Here is a 25130-nt window from a genome sequence, read left to right on the forward strand (position 1 = left end):
TCTGTCCCTCGCTTGCGTTAAGCCTGCTCCCTCCCCAGTGGGGATTCATCCAATAGAACGTGGGAGACAAACCCGGATCTCGTGGGAACTGCAATAATCCAGGGGCATCACTTCTTGGAGGGGCTTGTAAGCAAGGGCAGGTTCCCTCTTGGACAGATGTACCCTATAAATAACAAAATAAGACGCATGAAAGCTGTAGAAATATGGCGAGCAAATCCAATTAAGTTCAAAAACATTTGCTGGGTTGGAAAAGGTCTTTCCCCAACCGGCACGGCAGTTGGCTCTATTAAAACAGCTCGGGGGGGAGTTTGGTTTCCATGTCTCTGAGCGCTGCGCTTAGCCGAGTGGGAAAAAAGACGGCTGTGCGTCGGCATCGCTTTCTCACTGGGAAAAGGAAATGTTCAAATCGGAGCCAAGAAAGGATTTGCAGAAGGGAAACAATAGAGGTTGTCTTAAAAAAAATGATTGATTCTTCTCCCACCGCGCTCTGATTTGACTGGGGGGCTCAGGTTCCCCGGGGAGCTCCAGCCAAGTGTGGGTTTCATATAAATGGGCAATTTGCTGGTTTAATTCTCTAAAACCTCAGAAGCCACAATGTGGCTCAGTTCTACAAACAGTTTCTTTCCTGTCTCGGGTCAAAGGTGGGAACTGGCAGGAGCTGGCGTTAGCCCGTCCCGGGGGCTCGGAGAGACAAACGGGGAGATGGAGGATTCAGAAACTGTGTCCTGCATTTTCCAAAGCAACGAGTGATTGGGGGGGGCCTGGCGAGGGGGGACAAAGGGGGAAATTGCCCCAGGGCCCAGCGATAGCCCTGCTGGAGCGCCGCATCCTCCTGGCAGCTTTGAGGCCTGGCCGGGGGCCCCCCACCGCCCAGGTGGCGCTGAGGGCTGGTTGCCCCTGCCCCTGCCCCTGCCCCTGCCCCTGCCCCTGCCCCTGCCCCTTCCAGGAGCGTGGAGCCGGGCCCCCCTCCCCCCTTGCCCAGGGACCTGGCGCGGCTGTGGGCTGCCCTGGGAGGGGGCCTCGGTGTAGGTGGGGCTGCTTGAGGCGCCTTAATTTGCTCCCTGCGGGGGTTCTTTAATCAAGCAGAAAAAGGCTTCGTGAAATCCATGGGGCGGGAGCCCGAAGCGCGTCGAATACCTGGGCTGGCGAGGGGGCCGCATGAGCCGCCTCCTTCCTCTCCGGGGCCGCAGGAGCGTGGTTGCCACGCCGCTGTCCCGGGAGAGGCAGCTTTGCTCCCTGCGCTCGCGTGCCTGGAACGTGGGCGGGGTTGGGCTGACGGACGCGGAGCCGCGCTGGGATTGGCTGCCGAGGGGGCGCCCGGCCCTGCCCATGCAGTGTGCCATCGGCACAGCCCTCACGTGGCGCCCTGTGGCACGCGGGCGAGAGCAGAGGGAAAGCGCCACACGGACGGAAGCCACGTGGGCCACAAAGCCTCCCGCGAGCCGCACACAGAGCCTGGCTGGGCCTTGTGGCTTTGCCACCCTCTCCTCAAGTCCCAGACGCCCCAGACAGGCAGCTTCTACCCGGACTGCTCCTTGCCAGGCCCGGGAAGCGCTGTTTCCGGTCGCGACTGTTTGTCCCGCAGCCTTTTGGCTCCAGAAATGCAGCTTCTGGCGCGTCTCTTAGGAGCCTTCCTCGGGCGTCACCAAGGAGTTGTCCCTGCCTCCCGTTGAGTCTTCTCTTCCCTGTCCAGCTCTGCGCGCCGCCCGGCAGCGGACCAGCCTGCCGCCACAAGGAACCGGGCTGGACGGGCCGCGGCGGGTTGAAGAACCGTCCCGTTCCCGTTCCCTTGCGCGGCTCGTCTCTCTGCGACTCAGACGGGGAGAGGGGTGGCCGGAAAACCCTTCTGTTCTTTTGACCAAACACTGGAGAGCCACCGTGGCCAAGACAGTCCGGCGCGTGTGTCAGCGTCAGCGAGGGCTTCAGTCGAGGCGCAGAAGGACAACGGTTCTGAAGCGTGAACATAAATCACCTCCGTGGATTCACAAGCAGGTCGGGCGACAGGACTCCCTCGGGCGACCGTCACTAGCTGTCTGCTCTCGCCTCGGGACAGGCGGCCCAGGCTGGCAACACCCGCTGGGTACGCGGGACCTGGGCTGCTTGGCCTCCCGCAGGGAACTGGCTCTTGGCCTATCTAGGACCCCCCATCCCAGGCTTTCCAAGAGGGACCCATCTGGATTATTCCCCACTGAGCCAAAGGCCCGGTGGCTTTGCCCGCACCGCCCCGGGCAGCACAGAGCCGAGTGCACCGGCCCGGCCCCAAATCCGCCGGGGCCCAGTTCGGCAAACCCCGGCCTGGTCCCAAGCAGAGCGGGCGCCACCGCCATGAGAGACGCACGAAAAAAGGCCAAGAGGCGGCTCCGCGTGGGGAGTCTGGCCGGCCGAGCGCTCTGCCCACGGAGCCGAGGCGCCGTCCCCCAGGTCTCGTGCCCTGGCCAGCCCCCTTCTCTCGCAGCAGGGAGGCTCAGTCCGGCCGAGGGGGGAACCAGAGGGAGGATCCCCTGGGAGCCCGTGGACACGCAGGTCTGGAACGCTGCACGCCCGTTGCCCGCTCATGCCTCTCCAGAGGCCCGAGGTCGGGTGAGAGTCTCTCAGCAACTGGAGCTGCCTTAGCACCACGTCCACCCGCAGGGATGGGGGGGGGGGGAACCTGCTTTCAGCCCCCCACCCCTGTGGCCCCGGGGCCCAGAGCTGAGTGGACTTTGGGGCGAAAGGCCAAACAAAGCAGGGAGGGGGGAGGGCGGGTGTCAGGGAATGGGCTACGCAGACAGATCCACTGCGCGTCACAGGGAGGGACCAGCCCCAACCCTGGTGGCAAGCGGGTTGGGAGGGAAGGGGGGGTCTTGCTCAAAGGCAAGAACTACGCAGGTCACAGGAGCCTTCCCGGGAGCGGTGCCAAGTCAGAGTCCCCCCCCGGGGTTGGGGCAGAACGGAGCCACTTTGCAGCTTTCGGGCCCCCAGAGCGCGTGGGGGGATATTTCCGGGGGGCTCGCCCGGGTCTGCACCGTGGCCTTACGTCACTGCTCACTGCTGGGAGCACACACCGGCCCTGAGCCTGATGCTTCGCCTCGCCTGCTTCCCCAGCCAGCCCCCGGGGGCGTGCGTCGGAAGGGAGCGGCCATGCGCCAGGCTGCTCAGGGCCCTGACTCCCAGAGGCCTGGCGTTCCCCAGTTCTCTTCCCAGCATGGCCGCTTGCCCCGGGAGGCTGGGCGCGGCGCTTAGCTTGCTGGGCCTGCCTTCCCCATCTGCACAGGCTGAGATGGCAGCAGCCACTGGGCACAAGGGGCCCTTGAGGCTTCGTTCACTTGCAAAGCACATGGGAGACCCCCGAGTGGCAGGGGCTACAGTGTGAAACACGGTGCCGTTGTACACGGGTCTCAGCGGCTCCTCGCCTGCGCCACGGTCAGTGCGCAGCTCTCGGGGCTCTGCTAGCGATGCCTGAGGGGACACGTTTCCTGCGGAGGATTTCAAAACATCTCCCAGAGCGGCCAGGCGCCTACACGCCCACAATCCGGCATCTCCCCGGCTGCGCTTCGTGCCTTACAGCCGCAAAGAAACACACGGGCCCCCGGACACGGCACGTGGCTCAGCATCCGGGCGCCTGTCAAACGTCAGATCTAACCCTGCCTGGCCGTGCGGGGCAGAGGGGGCTGTCTGGAGTCTGGCGTTCGGACCAGGACTCCACTTCATTCTCACGTTTAAGTCCCACGCAGACGGTCTAAATCGCGCTATCGGTTGGCTTGCACATTGTCAGCCCACTAAGGAAGGTGCCAACGGTTCTTGATGTCTGTGTAGCATCCGGTGTTAGTCCTCTTCCTTTCCTTCCCAATGTCCTCTTCCCCCTGCCCCCCATTTCCTTCCTCTCTCCCCGCTCCCCTTATTTATTCTTGGTTCTGGACATCCAACATCTGAAGAAGTGGGCTGTGCCCACGAAAGCTCATGACCCCCTGTCCGTGTTTTGTTGGCAGTCGATAAAGTGCTACCAGACCATTGGTTGGTTTTTAAGTTCTTTATTCCCTGGTCACTTCCCCATTTCCTCACCCTGTGCCATTGTCCCCTCCCCCCCCCCTTTGGCTGTCGCCTCCTGCTCCATATTTGTCTAGTGCCCACCCCGCGGCCACCCCGCCCATCTGGATGAAGGCTCACAGGTGTTGCAGGTGCATCAATAGACAGAGAATGACAGACACACCAAGAAATTAATCCCCATTCAACAAGCGTGCGGCGAGTTCTTTTCTAGGCACCCGCTACCGGCCCCGCTCTCCCTGGCCACAGCAACAAAGTCACACGCCCGGAACAGCAACCGGAAAATCCATCCTGCTCCCTCTGGGGTGTGAGCACCAGGCACCTGGCCAGAGCCGCCCGCCTCCGGCACCGAACTGCAAACTGCTGTGTCCCACCGGCCACCGAGAACCACGGCCGGTGCTCGGCCAGGGCGAAGCTGCCCCCACGCTGGACCGGCCCAACCTGATACGGGGACGTGGGGGCTGGAAAGGACTTGCTAGCCTGCAGCAAGCCGGGCTCCCTTCTTCCGTGAGCTTGTGCACCGCCGGCCCTCTGCCTGCACTCCCTGGCTCTGCTCTGTGCGCCCTGGCGGGGGGAGGGGGGCGGGCAGAGAAACACCAGCAATGGAGGAGACTCAGACCCCCCCCCAAATAAACAGTGCTCCCGTGAAATAGAACTGCCCTCCACATCATCCCCGTCCCTTTGGGGAGGCCAGCCCACTGGCCCTGCCCCTTCCGCCCAAATGCTGCCCCCCATCCCCATCCCCCCCCCCCAGGCCACTCCAGCAGCCAGCAGACCTGAGTTCCAGGCCACTGGCTTGCAGCTGAGCCCCCACTGGCTTCAGGGCCCGAGGGGAGAGCAGGCAGGGCCTCCAGGCAGAACGTGTTCCTGAAACAAGACCAGCAAGAGGCAAGGACCCAGACTAGACGGCCCGACAGGCTAAGCCCCAGAGCCCTGAAGTAAGGGCTAGAAGATCCCCCCGGCCGGGCTCGGGTCCTTAATTCATTCTGGGGTTTTGGAAAATAAGATGAAATTGTCCAGGGAGAGGGGGTCGGGATGCAGGCTGCCCCGGGGAGAGAGGACACCCGCAGCCCTCTGTCACCGCAGCAGCTGGGGGCCAGGTGAGAAGCGTCTCTCCATGGACGCTGCCGCTCCAGCGGGCACAGTGGGGGATGGGTGCATGTCCTTGGCTGGGGCAGGTCCAGTTTCGCTTGCCCCCTGCGCTGCCCAGCCAGAGTGAGGATGCAGCCAGCTGGGCACTGTCCCCTCCCACCCTGATAGAGGGGAACAGCCGACAATGTTCCCGTACAAATTGGGGGGGGGTTCAGCCCCCACTGCCCTCCTTAAAGGGAGTCTGAGGGGGTGAGAGGCCTGGGGATGGGGCAGTCCCAGCTGGGGGACACCCCCAGGCAGCCCCTTTCACCTGTCTGGTGATGGTCTCTTTTCTGTATTATCCCACTCCAGGCACATCCCCGTGTCCTGGCACAGCCGAGCCCCGTCCTTGCTTGGCGTTAGAAGAGGAAGCTGAGTACCGAATGGGGTGGTCCCAGCTCTCACCCTTTAGAAGTGCTTGAACAGACAGACAGACAGACAAGCTCTCTCAGATATCCCGTAGATTGTACAGGGCAAAGCCCTTGCTTAGGGGTTTAATTCTTCTCTCAGAAACATCTGCTACTGTCTGCTCTGGGAAAGAGACAAATGCATTAGCCGGGGCATTGTCTGGCTGTATCTCCTATAATCCCAAGCCCTTGAAAGCACAGTCGAGGGTCCCCCCCCTCCGTCTCCCGCCTCTAACTGCTAGCGTGGGATTTACCCACAAAAGTTCAGGCTCTAATATATTTGTTCGTCTCTGCAGGGCCGGGAGCTGCTGGTTGTTTGTCAAGTTGCAGAGTAACAGACTTGCTCTCACAGGGTTTAGCTCCATGGCAGCGTAGGGCCCCACACACTGGGGGTCTCTGACAGTGCACTCGCGGGCTGCAGGCGAACCGGCCCGGGGGATCCCGCTGTCACACACGCGAAGTTCAGCCGTGTGCCCTGGAACACCGGCACGCCAAGGGCTTCTCCAGTCCGGGGCTGCTGGGCTGTGCGAGGCCTCCTGGTTCTTCAGCATCCTGCGAGGTCCCTGCTGCACAGGGTGGTGGAGAGGCAGCTCCGGCATGCGGGGTGCCTGGCATCTGTCCATTTCACCCTGGCTTCCTTCTAAGACAAGTAGCGACCCAGGCTGGAGACAGAACGCAGATCCCCACAGCCGCCTTTACGAGCCAGGCAGAGGCCGCTGGCTGCCAAGACAGCGAGTTCACAGTGACATGATTCACTCCCCTGCCCTCCCAGATCAAGGCAAAACACGGCCATTAAACCTAGGAATGGCCCTGTTTCAATTCGGGACCCCCCTTCGCCTGAGCTAAAGTGGCCAGGAGAAAGGGAGCCCGTCTCTGTTTTCACTCGGGCCTCCCTAAATGGACTGGCTGCCTCCCGAGAGCGGGTGTTTATGAGGATGTAAAAGCCTGGGGAAGGGGATGGTTTTCCGGCCCCTGCAGGAGCAGCGGAGAGGGAAGTGGAGAGGAGCGTGCCCGGGAGAGCGTCCTGGTGTGGATGGGGCGGCTGCGAGTGGCCCGGTAGCTCCCTGCCAGTTCCCCACTCGCCGCCTGGGGCTCCCTGCCAAGCAGAGGTGAAGCAGCCGCTTCCCGGAGCACAGCAAAGGGAACCCTGTAGACTCCCTGTGACTTGGGTGAGCCTCTTGGCCACTCGCTCGGGGCGCGTCTACACTGCCCAGTTAACCCAGGTCCGTGCCACGTGGGCGTGGGGGCTCTGGGTTTCCACGCCCCCTCTCGAGCAGCCACGCACCCGCCACTTCCACCCTGCGCTGCCCCGACCTTCTGGCGTGGGCGTGGGTCTCTGCCGCGTCCGCACAGCAAAACAGGGCTTGGGTCGAAGGACCCAGGCTCTGACCTGCCCCCAGCAGGCTCCTAGGATGGATTCCTTAGTGATCCCTGGCCTGAGTTGGGAGTGGGGTGGGAGCCAACGTGAGTGAGAGCCCAGACTGAGGCTGTGGCCACACAACCGGGTTGTGTCAACAAAACAGGTCGACGCCGAAAAGTGAACCAAACAAAACTTGCCAGAGGGTGTTCATACCTGCTCCTTTTGTTAACAGATTACGTCCACACTGGGGGCACCATCATAGACAGTGGGAGCAATGCACTGGGAATATGTATTCTATGGTGAAGTGTTGCAGGAAGACTGAGCTAATTGCATCGTGGGATTCCCTCTGAGTTCTCCCATAGCCGCCTCAGCTGCTGGGAGCAGCATCATGAGTAGCTCTGTGAGCGTTCCCTGCTGAGGAATGTCTAAGCAGCATAGCAATCTGTTCCCCTCCCCCAGCAGCAACCAGCAGCCTGCCATTGTGTTCCCAGTGCAGAGGCGTAGGAGGGAGCAGTCCAATAATTTGCTCTTTGTTTGCTCCCTAAAGGGAGTAACACACTCAGCTCTCAGATACTTCCTGGTGCTTTGAAAGAGGAGGCGCACATGCCTGCAGGGCAGCAGAGATCTCAAAACACTGAGCAGAGCAACCGAGGCAGGTACTGTGGGTAACTGGCTGAAGCCAGTTCTGTCAACAAAACAAACTGCAAAGTCCACGTTGGCTCTTTGTGCACAATAAAGGGAGGGGAAAAGAAAAAAAGTGTCTTGTATGGGTAGCAGTTTTTTGTTGCCAAAACTGAGTGTTTTCCCTGACACATGTCACATGGCAGTGTGTACGCTCCCTCTGTTTTTTTTGTTAAAAGTCAGTTGTGGTGACAAAATTGAGTAATGTAGACATGCCCTAAGTGTGCAGCGTCGACATATTTTAGAAACCAGTCCGAGCAGCAGCGTGTCTGTAGCTAGGCCTGGCGTGTTTGTATGTTACGTAACACACATGGGCCCATGTGTTTCTTCCTATGGCTTGCGTGTGTTGGGCAAAGAGCAGGATATGACCAAAGGGCAGCCTCCGTACTCAACCCCTGACCCCCAGCCCAGAGCAATGATTTAAATGAAGAAAAACAAAGTTTATCTGAGTGAAGTACCCGAGCAAAGCCAGGTGACTCCTTCCACCCTACACAAAAACAAGGGAAGGGACAACACCTGCAGCACTATTCTCATGACCCCCCCTCGCCTCCCGCCGCAAAACCTCAGGCCCCAGGAGGAATTGCTTACTGGGCTCAGAAGTGATTGTTCTTCTCTGGCCTGACCCATATCTCCCGGGCACATCAGAAATAATCGCCCAGAGCGGATCCACAGCCGTGCGAAGTGGAGTTCAAATGGGGTTCGGTGCAACCCAGTTCCAACGTGTGGGTCTCACCGCCCACCCTGTCTGACCTCCCAGCCATGCCCCCTCTCCAATCCCTCGCTGCCCTAGCCCCATGCTCCCCCAACATCCAGCCCCCCACCCGCCAGCTCTGAGCAGCAAGGCTTTCTGGGTGTATCATCGTCTACTATTTGTATTGCTGTAACGGGCAGGAGCCCCGATCTCAGACCAGCGCCCCACTGTGCCAGGCGCTGTACAAACTCCGAACATCCGCCCCAGCGAGCTTCACATCTACGGCCAGGCCAAGAGATAAGGGATGGAGAGAGAAAGGGAGACAGCGACACCAGGAAATACGAGTAATGCCTGGCTCTTAGGTAGAACGTCAGAGCGGCTAGGCAGGGCCAGGCCAATGGTCCATCCACCCCGGTGTCCTCTCTGCCCACGGTGGCCAGTACCGGGTGCCCCAGAGGGAGTGACCATCACATGATTCCTCCCGTCGCCCATTCCCAGCCTCTGGCAAACAGACTCGAGACACCCTCCGTGCCCAGCCTGGGCTATAGCGACTGATGGGCCTGTCCTCCATGATGGTACACCGGGGCGGACAATCAGCTCTAAAAAGGGGACCACTTCAGAGATGTTTGAAATGGTCTTGGGCCACCCCAGAAGGGGCGGGGCCAGGAGACTTCTTGTACTCCCCCCCCCACCCTGATTGGCCCGGGGTGGGGGAGCGCGAGAAGTCTTTCCCCTCCCTCCCCCACTGCACCCCCTAGAGAGACACGCCAGCTGTTTTAAAACAGCTGGGGTTCCTTCTAGGCGCCTAGAGGGAGGAGACCTGCTGGGAGTTTTAAAACAGCCGGCGAAGGTCTCTAGCCACCACATGCTCTTGCGGGGCGAGAAGACTTCGCGCTCCCCCGTCCCCAGGCCCTGATTGGTCCACCGAGAGCCCTTTGCCCCACCCCTAACGTATACACATGCAGAATAGGAAGGGACTGTCTAGGAAGGAGCATTGCAGAAAGGGATCTAGAGGTCACAGTCACCCACAAGTTAAATATGAACGGACAGTGCAATACTGTAGCAAATACAGCAAAGATTCCGAGATGCATTCGCAAGACGGTTGTGAGCAAGACACGAGCAGTGATTCTTCCGCTCTGCTCCGCCCTGATGAGGCCTCAGTAGGAGTATTGCGTCCAGTGCTGGCCACCACATTTCAGGAAAGATGTGGACAAACTGGAAAAAGTCCAGTGAAGAGCAACAAAAATGATTAAAGGCCTAGAGAACACGACCCTGGAGGGAAGAGTGAAAGACTAATCTGGAAAAGAGAAGATAGAGAGGATATAACAGTTTTCAAGTATCTAAAAGGGTGTTACAAGGAAGAGGGTGACAATTTATTCTCCTTGGCCTCTGAGGACAGGACAAGAAGCAATGGGCTTAAATTACAGCAAGGGAGGTTTAAGGTGGACATTAGGAAAAAGTTCCTAACTGTCAGGGTGAGATAAATTGCCTAGGGGGGTTGTGGAATCTCCATCACTGGAGATATTTAAGAGCAGGTTAGACAGACACCTGTCAGGGATGAGCTAGACAGTACCTGGTCTTGCTGTGAGCACAAGGCATTAGACTTAATAACCTTCCAGTTCTATGATTCTATGAACGTGTCTAATTTTTTGTTGAACCCTTCTATGGTTTTGTCCTTCACAACATACTATGGCAGGGAGTTCCACAGGTGGACGTTGCACTGTGTGATGAATTACTTCCCTTTTTTTGTTTTTTACACCTGCTGCCTATGCATTTCATTGGGTGATTCCTAGTTCGTGTGTGATGAGGAGTAAATTACACTTCCTTATTTACTTTCTCCACCCCAGTAGATCTCAGGGCACTTTACAAAGTAGGTCAGAATCATTACCTAATTTTAAAGATGAGGAACCTGAGGTGCAGTGGGGTGAAGTGACTTTCCTGAAGTCCAAGCTAGGATTAAAGCCCAGGTCTCCTGAGTCTCAGGCCGGCTGCGTCCACTAAGCCACATCAATCTGGTGACTTGTTCACTTCTATGCTTTCGCTGACCCGCAGGGTCAAATGAAAATGGCCACGAACAAAGGGCTGAGAAAACAAGCAGAGGGGATTACCCGAGTGCAACACCTCGCACGTGAGCCTGGGGCCTCTACCTCCGAACAACACGCAGCTATAACCAGCCACAAACAGATTTGCTCAGGGATGGAAGAGCGTGGGAAGGAAGCCTGCATGGGACTGAGCAAACTACCTCTCAGAGGCAGCCCTTGGAGATCTGCAGGTGGAAGATGATTTGCGAAGGGTCGGGTGAAAGTTTTCAATTGAAACTTCTTGGGAGGGGAAAATTGGGGGGTTAACTCAATGGCAGCCTGGACGGGGAACAAATGGGCTGATTGGTTTCTTAATTTGGCTGGGAAAACATCTCCAAGCCCGTTTCTACCCTTCCTTTTTGGGCACTGTCCAGCCACGTGTTCTTTTGCCATTTTTAATTTTTCAACAAAAAGTCGAAATTCACCTGGGGAGAGGGGTTGGGCGGGGACCCCTTTTCTGACCCACGTAGGAGCTTATGCCCACTCTGGGGCCAGCTTGGGGGAGGGGGACACCCAGGCCTGCCCCTGGCAGCGGAGAGTGAAAAGAGGCAGAGAAATGCAGGGGCCTGATGGGGAAGACGGAGTTTGATGAAAAGGGGGAGCAGCAAACTCCCCCCCCTTCTCCGCTTATCTCAGGAGCAGCTGGGAGGGTCAAGCTGACTTTCTGGGGGCCACCTTCCCACTAAGAGAAACAAACCCACCCACATGGGCTTGGTCAGACACCAACCTCCCGCCTGGACTGGCCCAGCCAGGGCGCTGGAGAGGGAGCATCCGCCCTCAGCACGTCCAGGCTGTTGAATTCAGACAGATGGACGGTTTCTGCTGCGCTTTGCCGACAACCCTGGCCCGGCCCACGCTGACAGGGCCTGCTAGGTATGGGGAAGAGAGAGCTGGAGACACATTCTGACAGCCCAGCGCCAGCTTCCAGCCCCAGGGGGAAGGGAAGGAGCAGGGAGCGGGGTGAGATTTCTCATTGCAGCTGTAGCCGCTCACGTCTCAGCTGCTGCCCAGCCCCGCATGGTGCTCAGCGCCGCCGTTGGAGGGCGGTCACGCTCTGCGTACGTCTACGCTGTCATCCGACGGGCAGGCAGCTCGGACCCAGCCAGCACGGCTAGCAGAGGCAGTGAGGACCCAGCTGGGATGGGAGATTCTCAAATGTGGATTAACCCAGACACCCAGGCTCAGCCTCCCAGGGGGAGAGACAAAGGGAGGAGGGTGGAGACCAGCACCTGGCTGGGGGGCAGGGCTGGGAGAGAGTTTTTTAGTTTCTGGCTGGTATCATGGAGGAAGCAGCCTAGGCAAGGGGCTGGGATTTAGGGGCCCGGTCTCCCGCATCTCAAGGGGGGCTGAGGCATCCTAGGCCTGCCCTGTAACCAGATTCCATCTGTGCTGGGCTGTATCCTGGAGGAGCAATAAACTCCCTCTGTTCTACTGGCTGGTGGAGTCTGTCCGTGCCAATACAGGGTGCAGGAAGAGGGGGAACCCAACGTGCCGCCACCCCCCCACCCCCCAAAATGCATCCCCTGTTTGACTGGCAAATCCAGCTTAATTTGCTGCATTCACATCATGAGCCATGTGGGGCGGGGCGGAGAGGGGGGACATAAAAATGCAGGTGTCTGCAAATGTTGCATCCTGGTGCTATCGGATTGTATCAGTGCGTGCTTCCCTTGCATCGTTATTGGGGCTGGCTGAGCGGTGGGATTTCCAGTTCACCGAGAATTCTGTTGTTCCACCATGTGGGTTTGTTCTGAATTCGCAACAGTGGAAGCCTGGCCGCTCCCGCCAACAGAACTCGGTCCAGCAAAAGAGGTTTCTTCACCCACCATGTCTCAGTGATGAATGTCAATTTCACTCAGCAGCTGCTGTGGGTCTTAGCTGACCCCTGCATCCTGCACCTATGGACCATGTGAACTCATCCTAGGTCCAGACTTCCACACTTCCCACTCCATGGCAGGGAGCTTGGGAAATTTGTGCAGCCACTCGGGAGAGATTCCAGGGGTGCCCAGATGATTAGCAGGGTGCCCAGCGCTCGGTTTGTTTGTTTCCATTAGTGGTGCACATTCGCTCATGCCTCGGCGCACATACAACATTCATTCCACACATGAGTGGGAAAAAATTGCACGTGGGTGAAAAAGCTTAGAGGGAACTTTTCTGGAAACCAGGAAAATGCCCCCTGGAGCCCTGCCTTTCATTCGCAGGAAGCCTGCTGCATCCACGATGGCTCTAAGAAACATGATTCGGCATCCTCCTACCAAACTGTTTCATCAGAAAATTTCTGATCCGTGCTCCTCCTTGCAGAGCTGTGACTCCGCTGAGGGGTACATTGCTAGGAGAACACGGAGCCTTTCCTTGCCAGTATGCGGGTTCCAAGCTGGCCTCGGAACCCAAAGTTACTACCCTGCACGCACGCTGCTTTGCAAGAGGGCACGGAGGAATTTACACACAAATGATGGAGCAAGCCTGCCTAGTGAATTCTGCAGCCTACGGATGAGATTCAAAGCAGGATAACGGGGCGAGCAGAGGCAGGAGATGGCTCAAGTGACGAAGTCTGGAAGCACAGCCAAAAGGCAGGGCAGAGAGAGAAAAGCCTTGAGAAAATAAAGTATAAAATTCCCCCCACGCACGCACACTGAGCACAAAGAGGGTCAAATCCCCAAACCTTTCCTACTCCCTTCCGCTGGGAAGCCAGAGGCTTGAAAGGAAATAAACACGCTGGCGGCGGTGAAGCAGTCCTCGCCGGCCCAGGGAAAGGGCAGACGGGCTGTGGTCCAAACTCACAAACCTGGGATTTTCATGAAAGCCCCATGGCACTGATTTGTTTTTCCCATAATTATTTTTTCCCAGAGAGTCTAGTTGCTCTCTGTGTTGTTCTTATGAAACGATACCTGGCCTCGGAGGAAGGGAGGTGGAATTAGAGACATTATCCCCTCGGTGTGTGGGGTGGAAATAAGTTCCTTCAGATCGGAGCTGGGAAGCCTCCAGAAACGGGTGGGGAGGGGAGCAGGGGGCGGGGCTTTCCCTAAAGTCCCTGCCCCTGACACATGAGAAGTTGGATCCGCAGCACCTTGGAGCAGAAGCAGGAAGTCTTTATAGAGCAGGGTCACCAGCCAGGAGATCGGGATCTCCCGGTCGATCTGGGAGCCTCTGACAGGGGATCCTGACTGGTTTGGCCAAGAGGCTATAAGTGCCAGGACTTCAGCTGCCCCCCCCCCCAGCTGCTCATCTCCTGCCCTTTGCCTTGGAGCTGCCTCCCCCCACTCCAGGGAGCCTCCTGCTCTCTGTGCAGGGCAGGGGAGGGCGAAGGGGGGGGCTGATGTCAGGGTGCCCCCCTCCCACCCTGCATCCTGTCTCCACAGAGCAGAGAGGGGGCACAACAGGGCTTGGGAGGGAGTTTGCTGGCTGCTTTGGGGAGTGGTGCAGGGCCAGGCTGGGGTGAGTCTGCCTCAGCCCCCCTGCACCCCCACCCAGGAGCCCCCTGAGGTCAGCAGGGCTCAGCTGGAGCCCACATCCCAAACCCCTACCCCAGTCATGAACCCCTCCTGCCCCCCAAGCCCCGCCCTAGCCCCGAGCTTCCCGGCATCCAAACACCCTCCCAGAGTCTGCACCTAGAACCCGTTCTGACACCCCAACGGCCTGCCCCAAGCTCAGCTCAGAGCCCCTCTCGCGCTCCAGATCCCTTCACCCACGACCAGAGCCTGCACCCAACCCTCGGCCCCAGCCTGGTGGGAGGGAGTGGGGATGGGGGAGGGAGGATGGAGTGAGCAGGGGCGGGGCCTCGGAGGAGGGGCAGGAAGGGGGCGGGGCGAGGGGATTTGGGTTCGTGGTAGATTTTGGATTGCACTTAAGTTCAAAAAGTGATCTCGTGCTTCAAAAGATGGGAGACCCCTGTGATAGCGTTTTCTGGGGCCAAGATTAGCAGGTATCAGAGAAGCCAATTTGTGGAGGAACCCAAAGGGAGAAATAACTGAAATATTCTTCAGCACAGCAATCCATTCCCTTCACTAGATGAATACCTTAAATGTACCTCCGGCCAAAGCGTTTTGTCAGGTACCAGAACAACAATGCAGCTGTCTCTGGAGTGGAACATGGGACCTGTGTAACAGAGCATAACCACCCCCCGTGATAGCCACTCCCTGTTTACATTGGGATCCCGGCCAAGTTCTCACGTGGGTAACTACCCCGTCTACCCCCATCGTTCTCCCTGCAGCGTCCTTCCTCCCTTCCTTCTCTTCCTTCCTTCCTCTCTTCCGCTACAGCCACCGTCCATGGCTACGTCTAGACTGGCATGATTTTCCGCAAATGCTTTTAACGGAAAAGTTTTCCATTAAAAGCATTTTCGGAAGAGCATATAGATTGGCACGGACGCTTTTCCGCAAAAGCACTTTTTGCAGAAAAGCGTCCGTGGCCAATCTAGACGGCCAGTGTAGACAGCTGGCAAGTTTTTCTGGAAAAGCGGCTGATTTTCTGGAAAAACTGGCCAGTCTAGACACAGCCCATGTGTAACGCCATGTTTCTGAGACAGGTTTTGGCCACTGAGGCAAAATCCACCACAAAGGGGGGGCCTCCCTGGCAGCATCGCACATTTTCAGTAATTCACCCTAAAGAAATCCAGCCACAGTTCACGGATCTCCATCGGCTCCTAGAGCCATGGAGAAAGCCACCCACCCACCCACCCAGCCAGACAGCGGCTGCCTGCTGCCCTCTAGAGTCCCAAACCGGGAAGGCCCATCGCCCTCCGAACTCCCTGGCTTGAGTCAGTACCCACTGCAGTGCACTTCTGAGAGCCATGAGTTACGCCGGCAACGTCAGGGGAGCGTCCCGCTAACGCGACGTCAGCGCTGGGACTGACACGGAGCATCTGGGTCAGGGAACGTTTTGCCTCCAGAGTTATCACAGAATCCTAGAACACTAGAACTGGAAGGGGCCTCGAGGGGTCATCAAGTCCCGTCCCCTGCCCTCGCGGCAGGACCAAATACTGTCTAGCCCATCCCTGACCGGCGTCTGTCCAACCTGCTCTTCAATACCTCCAGGGATGGAGATTCCACAACCCCCCAGGCAACTTATCCCAGTGTTTAACCCCCCTGACTGGTAGGAAGTTTCTCCTAATGTCCAGCCTAAACCTCCCTGGCTGCAGTTTAAGCCCATTGCTTCTTGTTCTGTCCTCAGAGGTCGAGAAGAATAATTTTTCTCCCTCCTCCTTTTAGATACTTGAAAACTGCTCTCACGTCCCCTCTCTGTCTTTTCTTTTCTTTTCTAAACTAAACAAACCCAATTCCTTCAGCCTTCCCTCACAGCTTCATGTTTTCTAGACCCTCCAAAAGAGTCACCTGTATTTTAGTGAGGGGCTCCCCAGATGCATCTCCCCCTCCCTCCCCTCGTCTGGGTGTGTGCCCTGTAAAAACAAGAGAGGGTGCAGGGAGGAACCTATGAACTGGTTTTGTCCTTTCAAATCCCAACATGCTCTCTCAACCTTCGCCAGGAAGGGAGGCCTAACCGCATGGCACAGACACGCAACTGAAGTGCCGTGGGGGTGGAAATTCGTACGTTTCATTCACTGATGTTACACACTCACGTGTACCCCACAATGTTCCTTGAGAACAGAGCGCGGCCCTCAGGCTGACGGGATGGGAGAGGGCGGAAACCGTCCTGGGATGTTCCGCCCAAGGGCGTTGCTTTTGTACCTAATTCCCTGGCCCTGGGCATGTCACAGGCAACAAAACGGCTTTTCAGAGATTTGGGGTTTTTAAATGAGCCACGTGGCTACAAAGCAGCCCCAGGTGGGAGGACCCAGGGCGGAGCTGAACGCCATTGGGGACAGGACGATCAGCCCCCAACCTCCCTTTAACCTGGTGACGGAACTTAGACCAGGATTTTTTGAGTGTGCCCTCTGGGGGAATCGAAGGCCCGTGGCAAGCTAGGAACCCCAGACGTGATGCCGATCCCACGGGCGGGTGACACACAGATCAGGCCCCTAAGTCGATAGTGGCCTCGTCAACTGGATGCAAGACTCACCTGGGAAGCAGCGACTCTGAAAACGGTTGGGGGCAGGGTGGATAAGCAGCAGCGGGGTGGCCCAAAAGGCTGGTGCAGTCCCTGGATGTGTGAACAGGGGACTCTCCAGGAGGGGTTATTTCACCGCAGTCCGTGGCCCTGCTGTGGCGGTTGCTGGGTTCAGCTTGGGGCCACAGTCCAGGAAGGCTGTTGGGCAAACGGCAGAGGATTCAGAGAGGAGCCGTGGGAATGACGGAAGGGCTAGAAAAGTGCCCTGAGCGTCACAGACTCAAGGAACTAACCTCTTTCGCTCAGCACAGAGAGAGTCGGGGGGAAGGGGGACTCAATTCCAGTCGATCAGGATCTCCACGAGGAACCCGTCTTTGGAAACGGGCTCTTCAGGCAAGCAGACAAAGGTCTGACACGAACCCACGGCTGGAAGCTGAAACAAGACAGATTGAACCTGGGAGTCAGGGGTAAGGCTTTCACAGGGAGGGTAATTAGCCATTGGACCCCTGCAACCGCAGCTGGGGGAGGGGGATCCCTGGCGATGATTAAATCCAGATTATTTATTTTTTTACTGAAGGATCTGCTCTTGGAATGATTTGGGGAAGTTCCGTGGCCTCTGTCACACAGATCGCTTGGCATCTAGAAAATTACACACACGTGCACGTAGGGGGACACACACTCCACACACCCACACGACAATCAGCCAAGGAGACCCACTCTGGCTTTATATACGACACAGAATGTGGTGCCCAATGGGACTTTGCAACCTACTTCCTGATTTACCGCTTGCCTGCTGGGTCCCCGGCACGAGCCAGCTCACCTCTGTGTCCCTATCACTAAGCACCACCGGGATACCGGCCCTGCCGGCTTCGTAAAGGGCTTTGGTATTTCCAGAGGGGTGGTATGAACCCAGCTGTATTCCATCAGCCTCATGTATTTCCTAGGAATGTTACTGGCTGTTTGTGTCTTCATCGTGCACTCCTGGCATTAATTATTTCGTCAGTCACATTTCAGGGACTGGCAGGAATTGTCTCCATTATACTCAGGTGGTAAGTGATGTGCCCAAGGCTACGCAGAAGGCTGCTGTTGCATCTGGGCTTAGAACTCGGACATTCTAGCGCTCTGCTCTCGGTGTGATTCCTGGACTGGGCTGACTAGAAAGCGCATTCACAAAGTCACAGACATGAGCGAGGGAGAAATTGATCAACCCCTCCCCCCCACAGTGGCTAGGGCTGGAGTCTCCCCTGCCCCAGAGTGTGCACGCTTGGGCCTCCACCACTGGCCAGGTGACTAGTTCAAAGTCTGAGGGATCCTTCCTACCCCATAGATTCAGCAGAATATTCCCGTCTTTCCCCTCATTGGCATTACACTACATTAGCCTTGCTCAGGGACAGTGTGGCCCAGTGGGCAGGACTCAGGGATCTGGGTTTACAGGTTGAACCTCTCTAGACCAGCACCCTCGGGACCTGACCGGTGCCGAACTAGAGAATTTGCTGGACCAGGGGAGGTCGATATAGTCTAGCAGCATCACCGACCCTTCCACTACTCACTGTATTTTGGGTATTGAGGGTAAATTAGAGAAGGCATTGAGGGTAAATTAGAGCTAAACAACAGCACGGAGCACTCAGAACTAGGCCTTATGGGACTGCGGGGCACTTGGCCACCCCCATGCTAAGTGAGCACGCGGCTCACTCAACTGACGCCGGACCACGGAGGCTGCCGGACCAGAAAGTGCGGGGCTAGAGCGATTCAACCGGCCGTCTTGTCTCAGTTGCTGGCCTGCTGGGTGACGCCCTCTTCCCCTTGCCAGGGCTTCCCCAGTGAAAAACGGGGCTGAGCCGTGCCGACCGGCTTGACAGAGCCCTCAGGAATCAACAGAGGAAGAAAGGGATTGGGACAAGCTAGTTCAGCCCCGTTACTGCGTCCCTTTCAGCCACCGTCCTCAGAGGTTCTTCTCCCTCCGCAGCTCTGAGGGCTCAGGGTCCGGCCCTTCAAATCCCGTGGCCAAGTGTGGCGTAGTGCGGGGGTCTGCTCTGTAACCCAGGGTCCCCTGTGCTGGGCTGTGCGATTCCCACTGACTCACCCGCGTGTGGATTAACCCAAACCCCGGGGCTCAGCCTGAGGAGATAACAGGGGATTCCCAGGGGGAGAGACAAAGGGAGAGAGACAGAGACCAAGACCAGGTTTCGGGGTAAGGGGCAGTGGCTGGCTGGGAAAATGAAGGGAAGAGCCTGAGCTGAGGGGCTAGGGACCCCTAACCCAAGGGGTCTGAGGCATCCTGGCCCTGACTCCTGTAGCCACATCACGTCTGTGCTGCCCTGTATCCTGGAGAAGCAATAAACTCTCCCTTTCCTCTGGCTGGCGGAGGCTCATCTTGCTGCGGACGGGTGCAGGATCGGGGGTACCACACCAAGCTTGATCTATTTAGCTTTGCATAAACCGGCCCTTCCAACCTCACAGCCATTCTGTCTCTCACTGAACTCCCCCGGGCTTCTCTTCACGTCTCTGGTCGGGAGTCCCCCTGCGCCGGCCAGATGCAACGGCTCGAGAGGTGCCCATATCGCAGGGGACGACTTGTGAGCAGACGCCTGCACGTGATCGGCCGACCACACCCCTGCTGGCCTTTTCCGCTGCACGGTGCACAGGCCCTGGGTGGTTTTCCTCTCAATAGCCCTTGGCTTGGCCTTCCCATCTTCCAATGCAGAAGCCACCAAATCTGAGCAGAGCAGTAGGGCAGACAGGCAGGTCGGCCTTCCACGTGTGTTAATTAGCTAGACACAAAGTTCTCTGGAACCAGCTGTGTCCGCAGGGTTTCCTCATATTGACGTGTGGAGGGGAAAGACAACACACCACCCAGTTCATTGCTGCATCGCGTCTGATTTGCTCTCCACGTTTCCCCCAAGAAATGTTCAGCATCCGTGTTTTCCAGGCTCCTCCCTCGCCTGGCAAGCCCCCACTCCAGTCTCCCACAACCAACCCGAAATACAGGGCAGTGCTGAACACACCAGCAGGCCCCTCACCTCAGAGACTAACACACGTGTTGGGTCATGAGTGTCCGTGGGTAAAACCCACCTCATCAAATGCGGGCTCCACTCCAGCCCCTCTGAGGAAGTGGGTTTTCCCCACGGACGCTCACGACTCAATAAACTTGTGAGTCTCTAGTCTAAGGTGCCACAGGACGGCTCGTTTTTCAAGCTGCTGTCTTACCACGGCTCCCCCATGAAAATGCTGCTTTCCCCAGATAAAAGAGACCCACGAGAGGGCAGCATAGACCCAGAAAAGGGAACCCATCGCTGGACAATTTTACAATCATCAACACAGAAGAAAAAATCCACCACTCCACAACGGACACCTCTCGGTCATCCAGCTGCCACCCTTCCCTTGGTCGCACACACGCTCCATTACCCTGAACCTGCACCGTCACGCGGAGCCTTCCCCACGACCCGTCCCCAAGGGTGCAGCTTTTCAGGAGCAGAGACCTATTTCCAGCAGAGACTAGGAAACGCGGGCGTTTTCCTGTAGCCCACCCAACCGAGTGCTCTCCTGCAGGCGTGGCCCCCAGGAGCTGCCCTGCCACAGCCCGGCTCGCGCTCCAGCACTCGGGGATGGCCGAAAGAGCCATGTTTGCTGCCAGGGTAAGCCACATTTGGCTCAGAGCCATAGGTTAGCAACCTGACAGTAGCACCTTGTGCTAGGTGCTGTCCGGAGTGGGGACCGGTCTCTGCGTGAAAGAGCTAACCGCCGAAAGAGGCAAGGCCGAGAGGGCTACAGAAACACAGACTGGGGAAGCGACTTCCTCGTGGTGACTCGGAAGGACAGCGGAAGAGCAGAGCTTCAAAATCCCAGGCCAGCCCTCTACCCTCTGGCCCGCCTGCCTCTCCTAAGCGTTTCCATGTCCAGCCTCTACGCGCCTGCCCGTCTTCGCAGTGACGCCGCGGAGGGCGTGGGGTGTCCAGGCTCCACGGGGTCCCCTGGACACATCCCTTTCTCCAGATGAGGAAGGGGACTTGCCCCCAGAACTGTCCGCACCAGAGGAATCCAGCAGAAAGCCTCCGGACTCCCCTCTAGATGGCTCTGCAAAGCCGGATTAGACAAACGTGTGAAAAGCGACAGGCCCCTCCTGCAAACCCAGGGGCTCCAGGATGGAACATCGCACCCGTCTTCCTGCTTGGCAGGGGGCGCTCGCAACGTCCTCCCCCCCCTCCCGGAATCCCGCCGGGGACAGAGCAGCTGGAGCGATTGGCTAACACGGAACAGCTACAGGGATTCTGTTGCCTCTGTGACCAGTGGCCAGCGCTCCAAGGGGCTCGCTGGCCAAGCTGACCCCACAGCATGTTAGTCACCCAGCACCAATTGCCTGCTCAGGGCTGCACGGAGACCAAATGGACTGAAACCAGATTCCAGCCTCCAGCATGGGCCTCAGTGCTTAACGAGCCCCCCGCCATGAAACTCTCTCTCCCACAAGGGAGATGTGCTGCCATGCTGCTCCCCTGGCATCCCCCAGCGTGGAGCCCGGAGGAGGGCACGGCCAGGGGTACAAATGGTGGATTGGGACCCGGCAAAGGAACAATCAAGTTCACGGGGCCTGTGCTATTCTGGACTGCTGAGTGGCTCGGCAGGAAACTGCAGCAACGCAGTGGCTTAGAACCGCCACTCGGCCGTGCACCAGGTTATGCCCCTTCCTGTCCCCAGCCTCCTCCCAAATCCAGGAAGCTCAAAGACAGAAAAAAGCCACTTTTGCCTTCTCCCTCCTCCTCTTCCTGAGCGGCCCTGGCATTAACCCAGAATGGAGGCCACAGCTTCTTGGCCAAGGAACCTCACGCCTAGCGCCAATAGACACACCGCACATCCGGGATAGGGCTGAACCCCCCAGCCAGGCACTCTCTGGTCCAGCAAGAGCCGTGGTCCGGCGTGATGTCAGTGAGCCAGATGCTCACTCAGCATGGGCAAGTCCCCCGCGGCCCCATAAAGTCTGTTTGCAGCCCCAGCCCTGGTTCAAATGTTCTGTAAATATTTAGCTCTAATTTACCCCTCGGTGCCTTCCAAGAGCCCAGCAAGCAGCAGGAGTGTTGGCAATGCTGCTAGACAATCCTGACCTCCAGCGGTCCAGCCTCCGTCAGGGCCCGAGGGCGCTGGATAGAGAGGTTTGGGGTGGGACAGGGAGATCGCTGCGGGGAGACTGCATGGGCAGAGTGGCATTCTGAAGAGAGATCTGAAGAGTGAGAGGGTGGGAGGGTGGCATCTAACGGCGGTGGTGCAGTTCAGTGGCTAGAGCCTGGGGCTGGGATTCAGGAGAGCTGCATTCTCCTTTCAGCTTTTCCACTGATCGGCCGAGTGACCCTGGGCAAGTCGCTTCCCTTCTTGGTGGCTGAGTTTGGAAATTCTCTGCAATTCTCTGTATGAATCGTTGTCGCTAGAGACAAGCAGCCCACGAGGACTCCAAACCGCCCACGCAGGACGGCAGGGGGCCACCAACGCTCTGCCCAATCGGGTTTTAAATCTCACACTTGCAGCATTTCTCTTGGGTGAATATTCTGCGATTTAACCGCGGCTACAAAGATTTCCCTCAAGGTTCATCCTGGCTTGGATCCCACCGCGCCCGGTTATTTCTGCTAGGATCATACAACACAATTTCTCTCTCCCCTTTGGGTTTAGAGCTCTTGGCCTAAAAGAAAACCCCTGGCACGTCTGCAAACTCAGCACCGCAACCCGGAGCTTTCAGGGCAGGTTGTTGGGGTGCTGAGGCTGGTGCTTCCGGCCCATTTCACAGAGGCTGGCTGCAGACTAGACCAAATGAAGGCAGGGCTGGATCTGGCCTGGGGGCCGTAGGTGGAAAACCCCACAGATTGGATATCCCCACATAAGCAGCAGGAAGAGCATCCTCAATGCACAACTAGCAGCATCTGCTAAACGTTGTGCCAGATCTTTGTCTGTATGGTCTCCCCTGGTCCCCAAGGGCCTGAGCCCTACCGTGGGAGAGCCCGTCTTTCTGCCTGCGTCCCACAGCCACACGGGAGCTGAGCCCCACTGGTACAAAGAGAGGGCTGCAGGCCGAGCGTTCTCCGTGAGCACCTCCCCACACACACACCTTCCAAATTCGCTTCTTTTCCGGCTCCTTAGTTAGTTCCCTTCATGGTGCCCTCATCTCTCCCCCTGGTTCTTGAGAAGGAGGGAGACTAGCGAGGATGCAGCGCAGGAGAAAGATGACTGGTGGGATTTTTGTGGGAGACAAGGAACCCTAAGAGCTAGCACACTGCAGAGGGACTCAGGAGATCTGAGTTCTATTCCTCGCCCTGCCACTGCTGTGACATTGGGCAAGTCTCCCCCCCCCCCCCACCATCTTCTCTGTGCCTCAGTTTCCCCATCTGTGAAATGAGCATAACGACACCTCCTTTAAAAGTCTCAGAGGGGGAGCTGTGTTAGTCTGTAACTTTAAAAACAATGCGCAGTCCTGTAGCACCTCACAGATTAACCAATAAAGAGGATTGTGGCCAAAACCCACTTCCTCAGCTGAGCAGAGTCACCTCCTTTGTAAACCACGTCATTCTATTGATTGAAACAGCTGCTCCTTTTCTCTCTCTTTGCTCTAGCTGGAAGCAATTGATGGGGACTGTTTATTTGACTGGGGAAGTTCTATATTTTTAAAGAGCGTCAGAGCCTAGGGTAGCAGGTTTACTTTTGGGATAATATAAATGAAGTGGCCTTTAGGGGAATTAAGTCATGTTTCTTCAGTTTTTGCCAGTTGTGAATTTCAGACACAGAAGGCAGAAGAGGTCAGACAGAACTAAAATGATCACGCGTCGGCCATGTTATAGAAAAGGGGCTGGAGGTAGGGAAAAATACTACAAGAAACATGGGAAGAGGAGGGGTCAAAGTTACGATGGTGCATCGGGATGGGAGATTCACTAGGCTGTTTTCATGTGGTGTTTTCCAAGCCACTCAGCAATCAGCAGGGGTTACAACTGAAATTCAAAATAAAGTCCTGTGAGCTTCAAAGGTTTCTCCAGTGATCTGGCCAACTGAACAGAAACACCAGGAAGCTAACTACTGGTTTTCAAGGTTTGTGGACACTGGAAGCCATGGCAAACCAAGCTCTCCTAGCTGCTATCTTACTGGATGAACAACTGACAAGCTAAATAAGTTGAAATTCAGTGGCGCAGGAACATTTTTAAGAGTGGGGGTTCTGCCCTCCCCCCCAGCTGAGGCTGGGAGCACAGCCCTGCCATGTGGGGCCCACAGCCAGGACCTGGGGCACAGTGCTAGCAGCCAACCCCACAGTGCTTGGGGCCCAAACAGCCGTCTGGTGGACAGGGCCAGGAGCTGGGTCTCCAGCCGCAGGGCTGACAGCAGAGCCTGCAGTGCATGGGGCAGTAGTCAGAACCCCAGGCAATAGGCCAGGAGCCCAGGGGTTCTGTAGCACCCCCCTCTCCTAGTTCCCATGCCTAGGAGCTGAATGGATGCCTGCTTTGAACCTGATCCTACACGCACACTGAAGACAAATGGCAAAACTCCCTTTGACTTTAATAGTGCAGCAGCAGGGCTTTCATGGGCAAGCTCTTCCCTGGTGGTCGTACTAGCAGTACTGGCAGTGCCTGAAATCAAGGCCTGGTTGCGCTAGGCGCTGTACATACACAGGAGACACCAGCCCTGAGGAATTTATAAATAAGAGACACAAAGGGTGGGAGGGAAAACAGAGAGATGTAAATCCGCAAGGTCACACACTGCAGGGAACAGATCTCTTGCTTCCCAGCCCAGTGGCTAATGAACTGCCTCTCTAGCCTCACAGAAGCATGCAGGCTCCATTCATGGACTAGCCGCCTGCTGACCGGCGCTGAATGTATTTCATGCTTCTCTTTTCCACTCTCTTCCCTCCCCGGCTCTATCCACCCTTGTGCACGGACAAGGAGCAATCGCATCCCGTTCTACACTCCCAGGCACTTACACTTCTATGCATGGGGGGCAGGGGCGTAAAATACCCCCGAGATCAGACTGACGGAGGTTCAGGTCCGCAATGAAGCGGAGCCGGCCACTGCTCAGAGCAGAGGAGACTCACGAACCAGCGATTTGAGCGGAAGGGGGTTTCGCTCTTTGAGCAGCGTTTCCATTTCCTCTCGGGCCACCGCGAGAACCTCCCTGGACTGAGCCGAGCAGCCTCTAACCAACTCGCCTCCCCGAGGGCAGTTTCCTGCCCTGCAAAAACGCGAAGTGTCACAATCCCCCTTCGAAAATGGACCGAGAACCAAAAGAATCTGCAGGGCACATCGAGCCCCATGAGCCAAGCGGCTACGCGGGGAACCGGCTTTTGCTGCCAGGGGACTCTAAGCAAGAAGCCCGGAGGAAAATGCCCAAGTGCCACCCCCCGACCAGCCCCCTCCCGGCAGGCTCCAAGGCCGGGAATCCGCATTTGCAGCGGGGTCCCCGGCCGGTGCTCGCGGGGAGCGCTGGGCTCAGAGGTTCCTGGAGGGCCCCGCCAGCCCTGTCCCCCCGACTTGCTGCTCTGCGGCCCTTGCAGCGGCGGGACTGGGGACTTGTGCCCCAGGGCCCGGCTGGATCCCCCGGGCTAGTCCGGAGTCTTTTCCACCCCCGGAGGCCCTGCCTGGCGCGCGCAGGGCGGGGCTGCGCCCCGGTACCCGCCGGCAGGAGACTTTCCCGAAGTCTGCAGCCAAGCGACCGTCACTGGGCGGCAGGTGCGTGGCGCGGGAGGGGCCGCTCGGCGCGGGAGCCGCCACCCAGCGGCTGGGCTGGGCTGGGGCGGC

The 25130-nt window shown here is 57.6% G+C and overlaps 1 long non-coding RNA gene across 3 annotated transcripts; it reads right to left on the reverse strand.

Annotated features, from left to right (window-relative positions):
• LOC142820970 (uncharacterized) lies at nucleotides 1–25130 on the reverse strand. 3 transcript variants are annotated; one of them, XR_012898012.1, is made up of 4 exons: nucleotides 25005–25130; nucleotides 16668–16807; nucleotides 16387–16572; nucleotides 4872–6281 (listed from the first exon to the last, which is right to left on the reverse strand). It is a non-coding gene; the product is annotated as an uncharacterized LOC142820970 (long non-coding RNA). The 3 variants fall into 3 exon arrangements; XR_012898011.1 differs by lacking the exons at nucleotides 4872–6281; nucleotides 25005–25130 and adding an exon at nucleotides 1–163 and having other exon boundaries at nucleotides 16668–24906; XR_012898010.1 differs by lacking the exon at nucleotides 25005–25130 and having other exon boundaries at nucleotides 16668–24906.

Source organism: Pelodiscus sinensis, chromosome 29, assembly GCF_049634645.1.
Source record: "Pelodiscus sinensis isolate JC-2024 chromosome 29, ASM4963464v1, whole genome shotgun sequence".
NCBI classification, from domain to species: Eukaryota; Metazoa; Chordata; order Testudines; family Trionychidae; genus Pelodiscus; species Pelodiscus sinensis.